Below are 16,608 nucleotides of genomic sequence, written 5' to 3' on the forward strand. Positions count from 1 at the left end.
ACGTTTTACAAAGTCCTGAATTCAAAAAAGAAATGAGATAGAGGAAACATTAAGGTAAACCAGGCACCACTGCCCAATATATTAGAATCTTCTAAAATAACCCTGTCTGTTGTATCTCTTAGCCACTTGCAATGGTGTGCCTCTCTCTGCACCATACCTTTTTCCAGTTTCTAGGGCGGGGTTAGGAGAGGGGTGAAAGTCTCTATGGGTAGATGGCTGAGCATTGTCTTGTGCCTTCTCAGTTCAAACATTACACTGTAGGATGACACCCATTCCTAATTTCAAGCCTCCTAGAAAAGGAAAAGTTGCCTTTCTTCAGAAGCTAGTGACATCCTAATCCAATATATTACCTTTGAAAATATTATTATTATTCAGGTTCTCATAAATACATGTAAAATTTCCCTAGGAGCTGACATATTGGCATATATCCAGCTGCATATCAGAGCTGTTTTCTTTTTTTATCTATTTTCTCCTCCTGAGAACTTTTTTCAACATATTTAATGAAAACTAAAATAGTGACAAATAAATCATCACCATATCTCCCACTTCTTTATTTACTATAATTCTGATGCCTGATGCTATATTCATAAATTCTTAGGAAAGGATTTTCCTCACCATGTATCTTCATATTTTCCGTGTGGTTTATTTTTGTAGTTGCACTCTATTTCTAATCTGTTATCTTTTATTATACAATAGGGAATCATGGATCACTTGCTTTCATCCTAGTATAATAGAAATATCTAAATATTACACTCACAGATTACCCAGGCATATAGTTAAGAAACAGGAAAGTGACTTGGCTTTCTTGATTTACTAGGATTTTTTGTCTTTCAATAACACTAAGACAATGTTATTCATTAATTAATGCTGTATCAAACCTAGTGATTGGCCAAAAATTCATAATCTCTTAGGATCTAGTCACAAGCAAGAATTAAAGATCTGAAGAATTCTTCAGTATAAAAAGGTGATTATTAATGGAGCATATTTCAAAGGACTTGGAAATACTTTTAAAGTATTCTTAGAAAATTTTAAATGAGGGATTGCACAAGTGATCAAATACCACTTCATCTTGTATCACAAGCATTAAAGAGGAAAGAAAGTATCTGGTTGGCTGAAGAAAGGCCCATATGAGGAATGGAAATTATAAAAATATTATGAGTAAAGAAGAAATTAAAAACAGTATGGAAGTGAAAGTTCTAAGAAATAGTAAAGGCTTAAAATTTGATAAGGAGAATCACAAAGTATGATATTTACAAATTCATTCAGTTTAATAAGAACAACGACAGCAAAGGATAAAATCAAGGGTAGCCCATTTTTCCACATGGAGGTGAAAGTAAATATAGATAATACCAGGAATATTGTAAGTTCCACAAAGGCATGAATTTTTATCTGTTTTATTCTTTGGTATATCCCTTAAAATTGTTCCTAAAACACAGTAAGTACTAAATCACACACACACACACACACACACACACACACACACACACACAAAACAACAACAAAAAAACCCTATTGAGTGAAGGAATGAATGAAATGTTTCTTTGCAGCAAAATGAGCTCATGTTTGTGGTCACATACACGTGAAATGTAACATACGTACCTATGACCTCTGGAATCAAGTGATACTAAGGAACAAAGAAAATATCATGGAATGCCTGGACAGGTCTACCTAAAGCTAAGATAATTTTAGTAGCAGGAATTCTTATCATGCAATTGCAGGGCTACAAGATACTAGCCCTAAGAATTTTTCATTATTTTTCTTATTCTGAGAGAAAGAAAGCACAAGTAGGGGAGAGACACAGGGAAAGAGAGGGAGAGAGAGAATCCCAAGCAGGCTCCATGCTCTCAGTGCAGAGCCGGATGTGGGGCTCCATCTCACGAATCATGAGATCATGACCTGAGCCAAAATCAAGAGTCAGACTCTCAACCGACCCAGCCAGCCAGGTGCCCCCTAAGAATTTCTAATTATTTATTTATTTATTTATTTATTTATTTTATTTAGAAATTTTAAATAAAGACTATAAGGTAACTATCAGGGATGATATTTTTAAAAGAAAGCAAAGGAAGCCACTGTTAGTAACTCTCTTATTTGCAAACTTAAAATAGATTAGGAAAAATGATAGAGATTTGTTGTACATTTTGTATACATTCTCTAACACCCTGGTGTCAGTATGAGCCAACACAGCATCATTAAAAACGGGTCCTATGAGGACTTTTAACCTGCAGTATAGAGTGTGAAGGAGACGAATTAGGTATAATCTCAACTTTCCAAGGCTTTTGATTTTGTTGTGTGACATTCTCATTCATAAATTGGAAAAATATCCTCTAAACCACACATATTTGAATGGTTGCTGAAGGAATAGTGAAATAATTTATTCACTAAATTTAAAAACATTAAGGGCGCATGGGTGCCTCAGTCGATTAAGCATCCGACTCTTGATTTTGGCTCAGGTCATGACCTCAAGGTTCTTGAGATGGAGCCCCTTGTCAGGCTCTGCTCTGACTTTGCAGAGCCTGCTTGGGACTCTCTCTCCCCTTCTGTCTCTGCCCCTCCCCCACAAGTGTGTGTTGTCTCTCTCTCTCTCTCTCTCTCTCTCTCTCTCTCTCTCAAATAAACATTAAAAAAAAATTACACATTAACGAGTCCTATGTAAACAGTGTAAAGTCTGACCCTTGGAAGATAGGATCGGAAGTCAGCATGTCCTTGATAAACTGAAGAAGTGGTCAGAAATCATGAAGCTAAGGAGAAACAAATAACCTCTTCACATACAAAATGTGGAAGAGTTGGCTAGAAACAAATTTGGCAAGGGAAAACAATGCACAATTGAAATAAATGCAAAGATAAACTTTGGCTTTACATTTTATGCAGTGTGTGGATAATTAAAAATATGTATTTGATAGGAATATACAAGAGCCTGTTTTGAGTACTATGTATATTTTTAGACTACAGAGTTAAAGACAGATATGACTTGAAATGAAGATCTGCGAATATGGTGGGGGGGGTAAGGATAACAAAAACAGATATAATTCAGTATACAGTCTTGAAGTGTATAAATTGAGGCCATGATCATCAAATGTTGTTCTCTGTCCAGAGGGTAGAACAAGAGGAGTGGGCATAAAGTATTCTGTGAGGGATTAGCTATAAGTCAGAATTTCCTGAGTGAGAGTTGTGAAATATCAAAATAGGTTACTGAGGAAGGTTATGTTGCTCCTTTTCCGGAAGGCCTTAAAAATAGGAGAGGTGGAATCTTTGTGAAATAATTTGGGGATGGTATTATCTGAAGGAGGAGAAAACGGTATGACCTTGCATGGCCTCTGCCAGCATTAATATCTGGCATGTCTACTCTTGCCTTGGTTGAGTGGAAATATAGATACATATTTCAACCAAAAAAATTGATTATTTTGAACTTCTCTAACATGGCAAAATTTAGATAAATTTTAAAGTGGATCTCCTAAAGATCCAGTTTAAGGAAATTAAAATTTCTAATCCCATCCTGAAATTCTCCATAATAAGTTTAGAGAAACATTTATTAAGTATTTATCCTACCTTTTTAAAAGGAAATGAATAGAAATTGCTATATTCATTGTTTTCCAATTCATAAAATATATAAGAGAAGCATTGTTGTATAATTTTTAATTTCAGAATTCTCAGAAGAGTAGGCAAATAATGATTTGGTATGTTAACTAGTTACTTGATGGTAATGTTCATTTTTCTAGCATCTAAAAGTGATGTCACCTCTACACTTATCAGAACTCTTTTATTACCAGACCCACCTACAAGCATGAGTGACCCTGATATAAAATTTATTCCAGACATCTCTTCACTGTGAAAGGCAATATTTGCCAACAGGCGCTTTCTTAACGGATTAGAAATTTCAGAGATTTCCTGTTTACCGTCTTTAAGTGCATGGGCTATAGAAGCAGCCATGTTGAGCTTTCACTTTGCCTAATCAGCAGCTCAGCATCTTAAATTGGATTCAGGCTTGAAATAATGGGTCATTGTCGATTGTGAAGTTTTTGAATGGCTCTGGCCCAGTTTGCTCATCAACCAGTAAAATAACATATGTGAATACATAAATGAATATATATGTACCTCTGTACCACAGTGCTCTCCCTATGAAAGTAGGAGAAAAGTCTGATACACTGAAAATATACAAACTATTACTTCCTCATACTCTGTAGGCTGTGACAAAGCCAGGCTATATGATACATTGTGGAAAAACTGATGTGAATTTCTGTAATACACCAAAGTATATTATTTTTCTTCAACAATAAATATATTGCCAATTATGTCAACTGTTTTTATACAATTAATAGTAAATTTTATTAGGTGTGTGACTTATAAAGCTGATCTACATAAAACTACTTCTAAAATAATGTAGTTAAAGAGTGTGAATTGCATAGTTATAGCCAGAAGTCTCAAACACAAAGAATTCTAAAGAAGTAGGTAAATGTATAAAATTCTGAAGTGGGAGCTCCACTGCATAAAGAAGAATATTGTGAGAGGCTATAATTTGAGGAGATGAAGGAGAAGCACAACGGGAAGGAAGAACAAGAGGAGGAACAGAAAGGGGGTTGGGAGTAATGATCAAGGTAAAACCAGAGTTAATTAGATCTGGGTTACAAACTTACCCAAGGTCCTTTGAAGAAGAGCAAGATGACTGTCTCAAACCTAGAGACAAAACAAAAACAAAACAAACTGTAATACTCTTTGTAATTCTCATCTTAATAATCAATGAAGTTGATGCTCCTGACCCATCCTCAGGAAGGCTCCTGTTTTCACATTTTTCCCAGGAGTTCATGGTGAATGTATGCCGATTCATAGACATTCACCTGATTTCCCTTGTGAGCAACCAATTCGTTTGTAGAAAAGAAGGGGGAAACCCAAGGATGCTGATGAGCCAGTAAATCCTGGTACTCTAATAACAAATATCTAACTCAGGTTTCATTCCTTTCCCCTACGTGGCACAGTGAAGTGAGTTCTTTTTTGCCATCAAGAATAAGAGAATGTTAGATCAATTAAAGAACGCTCTTTTAAAAAGTGCTTCTTAGATTACAGGGTTCCTGGGTGGCTCAGTTGGTTAAGCATCCAACCCTTGATTTTGGCTCTGGTCATGATCTCACGGTTCATGGGATCGAGCCCCACATCAGGGCTCTGCTGACAGCATGGACCCTGCTTGGGATTCATCCTCAATCTCTCTCTCTCTCTCTCTCTCACTCTCTCTCTCTCTCTCTCTCAATCTGTCTCCCTCCCTCGCCCTCCCTCTGCCCCTCCCCCACTCATGCTCGCACATGCTCTTTCTCAAAATAAACTTAAAAAAAATACTTCTTAGATTTCACTAAAACCTTCTGAACGTAATTTTCTGCATAGAATTTTAACTTGAAGGCCCTCTCGTGAATAGTACCTTGCTGCATGGAGAAATAGCAGAGTATGCAGTTCGAGTAGAGTCTGGGACTAGATTTATATACTTTATAACTATATATATTCTAACACTAGCTTTGTGACCTTGGGCAAGTAACTTAACCTCTCTGTCCTGCAGCTTTTTTTCTGTAAATTGGAAGTGACGAAATAGTCTTTCTCATAGGCTGTTGTGAAGATTGGAGTTAATATATGTAAAGCTTTTAGTGTCATAGTATTTTATAATTCATAGCTGTTATTTATTAAATTTCTAAATGCGATTAGTGGTCCAAAGTGCATAATGTAACCTTAGTCTTAACTGCTTATATTGCTTGAGGCTGAGGTGCACCAACTTTTCAAAGCAAGAAGTGTGGGGAAAAAACAATGTATATATCTAAGGACAATGAGACTCAAAGCAGTTGACTGGCAGCTCATGGGTAGCAGAGCCCAACCAAGAGTCTGGTTACAAATACAGCCTTCTTTTCACTCCACTCCAGCACTTCTTGGTGCTTTAGAACTATGTTGCACTAATTGCTAAATATCTTATTAATATTTTTACTCTAAAAGAACAGCAATTTTCTGCACTTGATATCATATTTATACTTCTTTGTAAAGGTGAAGTATAGTTTTCCTTTGTTTTATCAATTATTCAACAATACTATTATGTTTTCCTTGAGCCAGGCACTAAGCAAAGTGTTGGTTTAGGGCATTTCAGCAATGCAATGTATTCAGTAGTCAGAAAAAGCTTATTCCTTTCTTTAAAGCTAGCATTTCCCAAAACATATTCTGGATACATTTGGAAATACTCCAGATTTTGGCATCTAGCATACTGAAGAATATGAAAAGTCCTGCAGCAAAGAATTTGCTTTCCTAATTTTTTTTTTTTTAATTTCCTTTGAGGAATAGCTTGTCATAATCCTTAGGAACCACTAATCTTTGGAATCCACTCTGGGGTTTCTGATGAGAGTCATGAGCTTGCTTCTACCAGTGGGTGCTTTCTTTTAAATCTTTTAGAGAATGGGGATTAAAAAAAAAAACTTCATTTCAGTAAATTTCTGATCTGCAATAGCATGGTCTTTTTTACAGGGGAAGTACTGTAATACTTTCCATGTATTAGTATCTGCCAAGGATGACTTGGGCTATCCTTGAAAATAGCCTGGGACAGAATGTGTAGACAAGCTGAGATAAGGAGCCTCCTGCCAGGCCTTCAGCGTAGGAACCGACTTAGTTTACCCTAGGCCCATGGCGGGTATGCTCTGAAACAAACTTGCTCTGTCCGGGTATATGGAGGAAACATTCTCTTCATCTGAGAACACCTCTATTCCTAGCTCTTTGACAGTTTCACTTTCCATATCCCCTCAGTTCTCAACATGTGGAAGAAGAGATAAAGAAAGGTGATGAAATGAAAAAATGGAGCAGGCAGCGCTACAAAGAGAGAGAAGAGACTCAGATTTACATGCTTGCTTTGCATGCAATTATGATGGGGTTTTGGAGGGGGAGGCAAGCGTCCTTCGAAGGTCACTTTACAATATAGGCAGGGAGGGAGAGGAGTTTGCAATGTGAAATACTGGTTAGCATTGAGAAGAGTCAAACACTATGCTGATTTTTATTAGAATAAATATCTATAACATGATTCACAAAGGAGATGGAAAGAAGACTCTTTTGATTCCAAAAAGAAAAAAAAAGAAAACCTTTTCCAACTTACGATTCTTTTTCAGGGCACTAGATCCATTATAAATGAAAATAGATTAGTGTAAATTTAGGCTTCATGGTAAATTATACAACTTACCCTATTTTAAAATTGGTAAAGTATGTTCACCAGATAGGAAATAAAAATAAATTAGTACAATAAAGGATCAAATTTATACTACTCCCCGAGAAAGAGGCCGGGTAGGGAGAATTGAAAGTGTATACCTGTCATTTCTTAAAGTTTTGTTGCATAGAAAATTTTGACCCTCTCCTTACTTAAAATACTAGTTTTTCATTAGACATTTCTGTTTAACAAATTTTAAGATTAAAATGTGTCTATTGCTTTTTACTCCAATTTTTATTTATTAAAATTTGTAATCCTTAATTTTTTTATTTTTTCTCCTTAAAATGCTTTAATTTAAAAAATACTCGATGATTCAATTTGTCTATTCATTCCAAGTTGGAAATTAATCTGTTTGGCTGGAGGCTACATAGCTTACTCTCATTAGATGGGTATGTCCAAAGATATGTGAACATTTCCCATTCGGTGAGACACTGGGATTTTCAAATATCACTGAGATCTTAATCAAAACTGTTCTGATTGCTTGGGAGTTGGGTCCTGTGAGAGAGGAAATAAATCAACCTACCCTAGTGACTCAGGTACATCAGTAATGTTGTAAGACTGTTTATTTCTAGAAGAAAAGAGGCATGATTTTAAAAATATAATTCTGTATTTCACACTTGCAGAAGTTTTTCATTGTATTTGTCAGATAGCTCATGGTGCTGTGCATATTTAACACCGTGAAAAGAACTTCTTTGCCCAAGAACTAGTTCAGTCAGTGGACACTGATTTAATGAAACACCCACATTTCAAGGGAAGAAGTACCTTTGGATTCAGTTCATATCGGTTTAGAAACCATTTGCATTATACTATATTGTCAGTGCTTCAAAGTGTTTATAATTTTTATGAAATTATACAATGTTGAAGTGAAGGAAACAAGTTGACACAATTAATTTATGAAATTGAGTTGCATCTAACTGAATTTTTACAAATGAATGTGGTGCTGTTTTTTATTTGAGCCTCACAGCCTTATCATAGAATATATATATAATTATTCCTATTCTGTAGATGAGGAAACTGAGGTTTGGGAAACTATGGATTAGCCGAGTTTGTAGCAATAGTGACAGGCAGAGTATTCATGGAGTGTTCAGGCTGGAGTAGGCATCCTCCAAATACTGCCTGCCTCCATCTGTATTTTAGATCTGTCCTCAGATGTCATCTGCTCAAATATCATCTTCCCTGAGAGCACTGTCCAGCTCTGCTCTTTCCTGTTTAGTCACCCCCTCGCCTGTCCTAGTGTGGTATTTTCTTTCCAGCACTTCTCTATCTAAAATCATCATACTGGTGTACCTGTTGATTGCCTCTCTCTTTCAAACTTTAAAGTGTAAGTTTCGTCAACACCAGGACCTTGTTTGTTCTGTTCACAGTGGTGTCCCTAGGACCTAGCATCATGCTTGACATATTTATGTCTCTGTAACTAAAGATCAAACTTTTTCATATCTGTAATATCAAGCATCATGATTTTGGTGTACGGTCTCCGATGATATCAATTTAGCCAAGATTTGAGTTGTTCGCTTGGTCCACGCTAAAGTTTCGTTTAAATCTCCGAGGAGAGTACCCCCCCGTACATTGAGTTACGTGTAGTTCATCTGCTCCGAAGCTGTGGCAGGTGGCCTGCACTACGTCATGTTAGAGGATCTGTACTACACACATGCACCATAGTCTCATTTCTCACATTGACGCGTTGTCTTTCCTGACCACCAACCCTGACAAAAGTTCTCAAGTGTCGAAACCTTGAGTCACATAGCCCCAGTGTGTTCTACAGCGAGCAGGACTGTCATGTCGAGTCCTCTTGTCCTGGAGTTCTGCACAGATAAAGGGAGGATATAGTTTTGAGAGGAATGCTATAACTACAAAGTGCATCCTGAAGGCTATTTAGCTCACAATGAAGGTCTGTGTTTTAAAATAGCACTATAACAAAGTAACTACAGAGTTTTGGCAAGGGCTTCAACTATTTATAGAACTAAGTAAGGCATAGTAAATAATACCACAGTACCCAGTTCTCCCTTGCCATAACCCCAAACTTATGAGAAGCACTGTAATTATATTTTTCTCCTTTAAAAAAAATCATAGTAGCCATTATCAGTTTAACCGTACGGAAGCTCAGGCTGAGATTTCTTTTTTAAATGCATAGTTTTGATTTTCAACAGCTGCACTGGGTCTTTAATCATATATTATCTTTATGAAGCCTTTTTCTAACATATGTTAATTGGCTGTTTTCTGTGACAAATTATGAGCTCTTACTTTGATGAGGTTCAATTGCAATCATGTTGAAGTCGAGTACGTAGAGTTTCCACCCCTGCTGGCTCCTCAAACCACTACAAACATCCGCACGTCACTGCAGTGCTGAGTAATGGCAGGATTTGGGCTGGCTGATTTCACTACAGATTTTTTTTTTCCACAGGATATTTTCAGCTTCTTTGTACTAAATCTGTTGCAGGGTTTGCCCTTTTTAGCAGAAGCGTACTCTAAAATTAACATCAAACCTTATTGGAGATTACTATAATACAGTGAGAAATATTTCATAATGCAACACCCGAGCATCTTGTTTTGCTTTGCCAAAATTTTAGTATATTTATTATACATTTTTTAAGGTCAATCAGCTGTTAGGCTGTTAGTATTTTCTAAATCATCAGCATTTTGTAGTAAATATTTTGAATTTTCCTCTTCTGAGGAGAACTTTTATTGAGTAGACGATTATCTATTTAGCTATCATAAAGAAAACACGCATAACTATTTTTCTAGGTGTTTCCAAATGTCAATATGTTAAAGATTCTATTATATTTTCCTTTTTCTTTGTAGTTACATCTGTTGGTCAAGGAATAAAAAGAATTGCCGTGCTCCATCAAGGTTAATGTCCAATAAGATGCATAGCATCCATTTCAGTTTTCTATCCTAATGTCAGTTTTTAATGTATGATTAGGATGAACAGATATGTTCTAATCCATCTGCTCTGAGAACTGTGACAGATAGCCTGCATCAGATACCAACAGATGATCAGTGATAGCTATAATTAGAATAGATGTAAAAATACAGCACATTTGTTTTTATTCTCAGAAAAGTAGTCAGGATAATTGATTAAGGCCTTCAGAAACTGTGTCAAACACCAGTCATACTGAGATTAATCTAACTGTGTTTCTGCCCTGACGTCGAAGGTAAAGGACTCTGAAAAGTGCGGTGCTCCAAAGCCAGAGCTAGGGGTCAAATTTCCATACAGGTATGAGAGTTTAGAACAAGATGAGCCAGATGTGAATAGGAGCTACTCTTCCTCACGAGGCTGTTTTTAATCAGCCGTCTCCCTGGAGTAGCACACAATCAATGAGCTCTAAATCCTGAGGCTACCTGCATTCATAGGAAGGCCTGCGAACATCATTACAGAACTTACAATTGAGCATATGTGAAAAAAATTAGAGCAGAAATTAAGGGTAAGAAAGGTTAACTTCAGAAGTCTTACTTTGGAACTACTCTTTTAGCAGCTCTTAAAGAGACAATTTAAATGCTTTAAAAAAAAGGGGGAGGTTAAGCTCTACCAAATGCAGATACTACTCTATTAAAACATCATTGTAAATAAGCCAGATAGAAAGTTGTTGTTGATTTATGTTAGCCACAAGTGTTTGAATATGTGTATTATTTGAGAAGGTACATGTATCACTTTCAGCATGGGTAAGTAAATTTAAAGTGTTGTGTTTTTTTTTGTTTTGTTTTATTTTCATTAATAGCACTACAGCTAGAGAGAATGGCTTTAGGAGCCCTGTGTGATACTTCAGTGTGACTGCAAAGTCAATTGATGCACTGTATCTTAAGCTAATGTACACAAGGAAATTTAGTTCCACTTGATAAGACACATACTTAATTGGCTTTAAGAAAATAAACCAAGGTAAAGAATGATGTGCGAATGGAGCAGAGAACTTGGCACTTGACTGTATGGAAGCCCGTGAGCCATGTGGCTTAATTGGGGCCAGTTGGGATCATTTAATGATTGCTGTCAGAAGATCAGATTTAATTCTCCTTATAAGAAGACCACAGTGGGATAGAGTTAAACAAATTGTCATCAGAGGTTTCAGATGAACAAAGCCTTAATTAGGTTGATTAGGATGCTGTAAAAGAGATGAAGAGAATAGAAAAATTGATGAATCACTGGTTTCCATGTTGAGCCACATAGAACAGCAATATCAAATATCTATATTTTGAGAGACATTATTATGGCATTTTGGCTATTATGTATATTAGATGAAAGGCTTTTATGTAAACTTTATAAATTCCTGAAGTTCGACCAAAGACAAAAAGTAAATGACATTCAGTGTAAATAGTGGGTGATTTATCAAGCTTATTCTCCTTAATGTATAACAAAAACATTGGCAGGAGGACAGTAGTTATTTCTTTCTATTTCAAGGTCATCTTTAAATATTAACTAAATTAGGAAAATAAAAACAGAAGCAAATTATTTTTAGGACATAATTTTCAATTGTTTAATGTAATATTTGAATACAGAATAATTACTTAGACTGCCTTTTAACCAGTTATATCACTTTCTTAGTAATATTGTGATTATTTATTGTGATTATTTGGTGCTATTGTGATTCTTTGATTATTTGGTGTGATTACTTAGTAATATTGTGATTTCTTAGTAATATTGTGATTATTTAAGACTACTCAGGTGTCTTAAAATGTACTCTTACTGTTTTATCTTCACATTATGAAAGACTGAAATGGAGCTTTTCCATTTGCTGCAGGTTTGCACGAAAATGTTCTCCCCACACACACCCAGACACACACACCAATGTATCAGTAAGGCTGAACATGGTGTCTGGTACATATAGGCTTTTGAGAAAGAAATTTATAGAGTTTTTCCACTTTAGTGATGAAATATGATATGAAATTCATATGAATGAATTCATATGAATATGAATTTCATATGATGAAATATGATAAAAGATTAAGAAAATAATGAACATAAAATGTTTTTCTGAAAGGATTATGAGATGCCCAGGAACTCAGATTTTGTTATAGTAACACAAAAACGTGTAACAACATCTCCCTCTTCAATCCTAGCTTGCTTTGAAGGCTGGCAATTTTGTTTCACCGATATGGTGTTGTGTGGTGCTTTACTTGCTTTGTTCAGTAAGAGCGACACAAAATCCAGCTGCGTGTTCTTACTGAGAGGTTACAGCTGGGGAACAGAACGTAATCTGTGATGCCAAATAGTAGCTGTTGCTTTGTGATGACGCAACGCAGGGGTTACCTTTGTGGTAAGCCCTGGCACATCACTAAGTGGCTTTTGAAGGAAAAGGTGGTGGCTGTACTGTTGGGAAAAATTAGGAAAACAAAGACATGATAGAACCCTGAATTAATTACTTAATATGATGTGGAAAGGCAAAAAAAAAAAAAAACTGTGATGTGGTTCAACAGCATGAGGCTCTTGACATATTTAGACCATTTGGAGTTTATTTTGGAACGGGGAATGAAGAAGGCTGTTTAAGCTGCAGTGTGAAAAAAATGTTCAAGACAGAATATACCATGGAAAACCATGACGGGGAAGGTATGCTTCCCTCGTGTTTATTAAATTGTTTATAATGCAACACGGTTGTTTGGAGGTATACGTGTCTCCTAAATTCTAGAACTGTGTAAATAAAATGATTTATGTCAGTGATAACGGCAGGTTAGGCCCACTTATTAAATTAATTGCAGAGGTTTTCAAAACGAGTTCCTTTTTAGCCTTATTATATTTCTGACATACATTTCATCTCCTTTTGTCCTTGGGGAAAGATATTAAAGTAGGACTAGAAGCATTAATGTAGAGTTTTCAGCAGCCATGGTCATTGGGAAAATTGATATATTTCCCTAGTTATTTCTGCTTTTGCAGCCTGAAGCTCTTCCATGACTGATACTTAAGAGAAACTTCTTAATTTTTATAACACTGTAAATTTTTTTCTTCATATAATGATTATTGTTAAGGAATAAATGAAGCATTACCTGTTAGAACTTGCTCATCATTAGCTCTGGAAAGTGAAGTCTTCACGGTGTACGTAAGGACTATGATTCGCTTGGTAGCCTCGTTGTATAACACGACTTTTGTTTTATGCCTCAAAACTGAAGCAATCTTACAAGTAGTAGGTCATGTCTGCAGTGCTGCTGTGTACCCACTTTGCATACAGTACCACACCTAGTGCTCGTAGCCATCCTGCACATCAAGAAGTTTGTTCCCAGCTTGTTGTAGGCAAGAGCAAACAACAAGCTCAAGTTCAGACCTGAGCCTCCTGACTCCAAAATTCTTTCCACTTCGACTTCGGGTTGTGAGTTACTCTTATTCCATATATGAGATGCTATATAAATATGACAGGATTAAATGAGGTTGTCAACTTGCTTCTGTATAAGCAGAAATATGAAAATATTCTCAGGAATAGTCATTAAAACTAGCAACTGAAGAAAATACATACCTGAGAGGTGAAAATCTTAAATTCATTAATCAACTGAGTTACCGGCTCCTCTGATGTGCCTGGCAGTGGGGTAGATAATGTGATTACGAAAGTGACACGAAACAGAGTTGGCCCACAGATGTTGAAGAAGACAGGCAATTTCAGTTGTGACAAGTGCTACAAAGAAAGGCATGGTGCTGTGAGTCCTAATGGGGGATTTGTTGTGATCATGAAAGGATGGAGTGCTTCCTGAGGAGGTGAAATTAGAGCTAAGACAGAAAGGAGAGGAAGAAGTTAAGGGGGCACAGAGGGGAAGGTGGAGCATTCCAGGCAGGGGGGGATTGCATATTCAAAGGCCCTGTGGTAGGAAGGAGTGTGGCATGTATGAGGAACTGACAGATGACATTATTATTTGTATGTGACACTATGTTACTGATACTTGGTGACAATTCCAAATTCCATCATATTGCCACTAAATTGAAATAAATTGAGAAGATAACTTTGTATTTGGCATGATGGTATGTATCCAGAGGTAAATAATAGTGGTTTTTTAAGTACCCTTAGGAAGGTAAGTTTTGACTATGTGCCTTTAAAATGAAATCAGCTAGCATTCATAGCTAGGGTAATACAACATCATAAATTTACTTCAAGAGACATGGAATGACTTTCAAGACCAAGGAAGTATTCCCCAACTCTTAGGATATAACATAGTTGAGTAACAATGAGAATAATAATAATTGTTATGTCTTTCGAAGTTCAAAACACCTCTTAAGCAGAAAAAAAAAAGTAAAAGTTCTACTTGTTCATTTTAACCAAAATATAGTTACATGCCTCATATGTCTTTCAAATATGTCATAAAGGAGAAAGTTAAATGTATCTCTATGTACCATAATAAGCAAAGTTTTCCACTTCAAATAATAATGAATCATTTACTTATTTGAATTACTAATACCAGGCTTGCAGCAACTGGGCTTAAGATCATTTTCATCTCGTACTAAGCATCCGGTTTGTGTTTATATGACAGTATCATTTTTTGTTGGACATAGTGTGCTTGGTTTTCAGCCTTTAGTTTTTATAAAACTCTGTATGAAGATGCTAGTATTAGTGAAAATGTAAGACAGCGAAGCAGTTATTTGCTAATATGAGTAAAAGAAAACCAGAATTCTTTCTTTGCAGATTGACATCACATATTTTAATGTTTGATCATTTTTCATAGGTTGTTTTTATTTAAGTGACTGCATTGTGCTTATTGTAGCAAAATACATGCTTTGCAAAGATAAGTTTAGCAGAAGAGAATTAATTTCTTCCCACATCTTTTAATGTGGCATGGCAGTCTCACTCTACGATCAAAACACATAACTGAAGGTTGTGTTTAATTTCTAAATCAAAGTGTTGTGGGAAGATGATTGAAATCTGAAGATGACTCAGATCCACTTGATATGTGGTTTTCTTCCTACAGAAACCTTATGGTAGACTGCCATTTCCATGTTAGAAGGAACCTAATAGCGATGAGATTAAAATAAATAGTTTCATTATATACTGAAAGTTTATGTTAGTTTCTTTGGTTCTTACTCTGAATTTTTTGGACAACTTTGAGAACTGCAATAACATACTCATCTATTCCCCCCACTCACTATATCTTTTTTTAAACTATGGTTGCAAAGAAGTAATGTGTTTTACTAACAAACATTGATTTTTTTTTTTGTTTGTTTTTTGGACAGCTTTTGTGATTCTATTTTTTACCAAAAATATAATTTATCCAATTGGCTCTTTGTCTGTATAGAATTCTTCATTTGCCTCGAAGGGTAAATTAAGATTATACGGCTGCGTTAGCTGTGTCAGATGACTTCTGCGAGACATAGTAAATGGTAATTGTGATGTATCTCCTCCTTGACCAAAGTGAATTCGTTTTCTTGTTCTTATTCCTTAAAGCAATCATACAAAAGACGAAACTAGACCTGAAATGGATTTTTCTTAGGTGCTTTAAAAATAGAAATACAAAATTGTGTCGCCATGTCTGCGTTTCTGTCATTGTCCCTTATCTGAACCTCTCAAAGGCCTCTCTGTGTGTGGCATGTAGCACGGCACACTCAGACAGTTCTGCTCAGAGAAGGAAGTGAAGAGTTTTGGTTCCCATTTTACACTTCTGGAACAGTTTAGGGAAGGAAGCACCTTTACACCTTTTATTGTTCGTGGTTGCTGACATCATATCCTTCCCCGACCAGTCTGTGCGTGTTTCCTGCCATTCTGTCAAGATTCTTCTGTGTGAAGGGGAGGGATTTTGTGGGAGGGAGGGAGAGAGGGAGGAAGAGCGCAAAAAAGAGTGAGGCTGGGAAGGGGGGAGGCGGTGTGTGTCACTCAAGGGAACTTGTTTGTAAATGAGAGAGCTGGGGTGGGAGAAGGATCTTTAGCATCTGTCCACAAGATACTCTTCTTCTACTTGGGTCTCAAAACCACTCTGCCTTCATCTGTCTGCTTATGCCAAACTCAAAGTGAACAGAAGCCTGCCATAATGAAGTTCCCCTTTTTAGTAAGCAGCTTGATTTTATTTTTCTTATATTTAGGTTGACAAAAAGAAAAAAAAAATGCAGAAGACTGTAACTCCATAGAGTGTAACTGTGGTAGAGCGTTTCTTTTTCTTCTTCTTTTTTTAATTACTGATTGTTTCTCTGTGGCTCTGTCATTTTCCAAGAATGCTTCTTTCATGTGGAGAGAAGTTAGCAGCAGGGCTGCTGGAATTATTTTAAGCTTATGGTTGATTGTATGTAATGAAAGTTCTCAGCATAACTTGAAATTCTGCTACACGGAGTTTAGCGATTCTCTTCTTCGTATACATACAAAACAGTTTTAAAAGCTACTAAACTTACGTAATCTCTTTCTCAGCCTCTCTAGGCCTCCTACAAATTAATACTCGAAACCGACTTTGCAAAATAATTTTTGCATAAAAATCAGCTTAGAAAAATAGTTATGCTAAGAAAACAACTC

General features: G+C 36.2%; 1 protein-coding gene across 21 annotated transcripts in view; it reads left to right on the forward strand.

Annotated features, from left to right (window-relative positions):
• MEF2C (myocyte enhancer factor 2C) overlaps positions 1-16,608 on the forward strand; it is a 171,686-nt gene that overhangs the window by 56,317 nt on the left and 98,761 nt on the right. For 2 of the 21 annotated variants that reach the window (XM_040448955.1, XM_040448976.1), the window contains exon 1: positions 16,318-16,329. The exons of 17 other annotated variants lie outside the window; for them this stretch is intronic. The gene's annotated coding sequence lies outside the window, so the exon portion shown is untranslated. Of the gene's footprint in view, positions 1-16,023; positions 16,154-16,317; positions 16,330-16,608 lie in introns of those variants that run through there. 2 more of the 21 variants (XM_040448998.1, XM_040448985.1) reach the window with 2 other exon arrangements.

Source organism: Herpailurus yagouaroundi, unplaced genomic scaffold (genome assembly GCF_014898765.1).
Source record: "Herpailurus yagouaroundi ecotype Mexico unplaced genomic scaffold, PumYag 29, whole genome shotgun sequence".
NCBI classification, from domain to species: domain Eukaryota; kingdom Metazoa; phylum Chordata; class Mammalia; order Carnivora; family Felidae; genus Herpailurus; species Herpailurus yagouaroundi.